The 3104-nt window shown below is 30.8% G+C and overlaps 1 long non-coding RNA gene across 1 annotated transcript; it reads right to left on the minus strand.

Moving 5' to 3' along the window:
• Nucleotides 1–2004: 2004 nt before the first annotated feature.
• Nucleotides 2005–2822, minus strand: LOC140431469 (uncharacterized). Its single transcript, XR_011949683.1, has 3 exons — nt 2746–2822; nt 2100–2506; nt 2005–2040 (listed from the first exon to the last, which is right to left on the minus strand). It is a non-coding gene; the product is annotated as an uncharacterized lncRNA (long non-coding RNA).
• Nucleotides 2823–3104: the final 282 nt, after the last annotated feature.

Below are 3104 nucleotides of genomic sequence, written 5' to 3' on the forward strand. Positions count from 1 at the left end.
GCATTGACGTCAGCGTTATCGTTAAATATGTTTATTGTATGTATAATGTGTTTTCGATGAAGAAATAAAAATTTAATCACGTTGCATAGCGTGTTGTAGATTTGTGTCAATGTATTTTTTTTTTTAAATGTAGTAAAAATACTTCGTGACCAATTTTATTTATATTACAAATCACATAAAATTATTTTTTATATTTATACATTATATCTTATTTTTTTAATTGCTTGGTCATCCATAGTATCGTTATCGTCGTCACGTTTTCTTTTTTGAGTATTGTTCAATATTTCGTTTACATCATTTTTTGGCTTTTTAGCACCCATAATATTTTCATCACTTATTTTCCGTTTTTCCGTTTTTCTTGTGTCTCCTCTGTTTATAGAGTCAACAGCGAACTCATTTGAAATGTCTACATCCATATCATCTCTAATTTCTTTTGCTCTTTTATGATTTAAAAGCTTTTGTTGTATTTTTTGTTTATTTCTATGCTGGACATTTTGTTTGCGTTTACTTGATTTGGAAATAGTTAATCCTTGGAGTAATAAAGTACAATGGTCTATATTTTCAGTTAGTTTTTCTAAATTATTTTTAGCTTTGTTCAATTCTTTATTACAACTTTTTGTTACAGCTTTATATTTAGTAGAACCTAGACCCATACCTAATTTCACTTTTGCTTTCATTGCACCAGCTACACCAAGTGCTGCCAATTTTTCGGAAAATGCTGTATTTTTCGATCGAAACTGTTCAAGAGCTTTTTCACCTAGAATCTTATCAGCCTTATGTCGTTCGGATAGATCTTTATTTTGAGAATATGCAATATCATGTTCACGACACGCCTCGTCTAATCCATTTATTCCCCTATCTCCTCGTGCTAGTCGTTTCTGTAATTTGGTGCCGGGTCCACAAAACCTATAACCTCCAGGGATGTGCATTTCGAAAGGTAATTTATTAATGACAGCGTTTAACATATTGGTAGCGTACTCGTAGACGATTTACAAATTAATACATAGTTATTCTAAATATAAGTCTTTATATATTTTTTCTCTTCTTCAGACAACTGACCTCACATTTCACCAAACATACTACTTGGTATATTTTTAGCACCAGATCTGGATCTCAAATATTCTATGTAGTCACAGTTTATACAATTCCTATTAGATATTTCAGTCTCCCCACCACACTTTGGACATTTATACTTTACTGGTACAGGCATACTTATTTTTGGATAAATAGATGACTTGGGTTATTTTTGTCACCACCAAATTGTCTAAATATACTTTTTAAGTAACAATTTACACAAAGTGTATTTGGAATCTTAGTTTCACCACCACACTTTGTATATTTATATGTCACAGGTACAGGCATATTCAAAGGGCAAAATAAAAAATGAGCTTTATGTTATATTTACAGCTATTTTATTATTCTAATTTTTTATCATGCGATTACATTATTTTTGCGGTCTCTGTCTCTTTACATACATTCTACTAGGTATATTTTTAGCGCCACTCTCTTCCTTGTAGACCTCTTCCAATTCACAATTTATACACAGGTCATTTCGTTCTTCAGTGTCACCCCCACACTTTGGACATTTATGTTTCACAGGAACAGGCATATTTATTGTTCTCACTCACAATTTATTTGTTGTTGTCGTTGATTCTCTGAAAAAATGGGATAAACTCTTTCTACAAAGGCACAATCGGGACTAAATTTTTTGTGATCTTCGATTATATTGTCATTTGATTCCCATTTGTAAATCTCTACGCCACACTTGAAACACTTTACTATATCTTCCACTTGGAGAAAGTAAAATCCACAAGCAGCTAACTCTATTTCAGATTTATTCCCCTTCCAATTGTTAAAAGTTGATAGCCTTGAATAAAACTCGTCTAGCATGTACACCTCAAGACACATCTTGATTACTGACAAAATTTTGCTGGATACATTTATTTAAAATAAATAAATAATCTATAAAAATATATACACAGATATACATACAAAAATATTTTCCTCTCGCTCAATCTTCATTCCAATACCAACACATATCTGAAATAAAATATATACTAGTTACCTTTTTTTTCTAGTGGGAAGCAGAAAGCACTTACTTGTTTATTATGTCCTTTGACTTAGAAAATGATCTATATTCAGATCATTCTCATCACATTCTTCTTCTATATGTACTATTGTACTTGGAGGAACCGTTCTTTGCTTCTTGCTTGATGTTGAGGCCTCATCCGGTGCCTCTTGTATGTATAGTGGTCTCTTCAACCCAAGTTGCTTTTGGACTTGTTGATGTCGCTCAAACTCTTCCAATTCATCGTCCAACAAGTTAAATCTGTATCGTTTTACGACATTCTCTAAAATTTGGAATTCTTGCTCTGTCTTTACTTTGGTCCTCATATACCGAACCGGAAGATTCCCAAATTTCTTTTTAAGACTTTTGCTATTGGGTGTATAGCTGAGACTCACAAATATTTTACTTCCCTTAAGAGACACCTCTTTGACACCATATCTAAAATTTAACGAAATTAAACAATCATAAATAAAAATGTTATTAAAATACGATCATTAGAATAAAAAATACATAGATAGAATATAGAAAAAAGAAATTAGATAAATTAGTAAAAATATCAAGAGGTAAAACAAAATAAAATTATGTATAAAATTATTTTAGATAAACAATAAAATCAAATGCAAATATGGTGAAATAAACAAGGAAAAAAGTGTATAAATAATAAACTCAATACTTACACAAACAATTCCTTTATAATAAGGAAAGCCGTTTCAATAGGAAAATGAACCGGATCTTCAGTTAAAATTACCAACTGACAGGGTACTGTTACCATTCTTGATGTTGTTTGTTCAGTTATTATACACGGACACAGATAGTTTAATATATCAGTTTTTTGTTGATGATATATATGCTCATATTAAAGAGGATATTCATAAGTTTGACACATCAGAGTACACTGAAAATAATGTCTATAACATTCCCTTAAGGAATAAAAAAGTATTGGGCTTGATGAAAGATGAAAACAAAGGTCAAATTATGACACATTTTATAGGATTGCGCTCAAAAATGTACACGATAAAAACTTTAAATCAGGATC

This window comes from Diabrotica undecimpunctata, unplaced genomic scaffold, assembly GCF_040954645.1.
Source record: "Diabrotica undecimpunctata isolate CICGRU unplaced genomic scaffold, icDiaUnde3 ctg00000801.1, whole genome shotgun sequence".
Classification (NCBI taxonomy): Eukaryota; Metazoa; Arthropoda; class Insecta; order Coleoptera; family Chrysomelidae; genus Diabrotica; species Diabrotica undecimpunctata.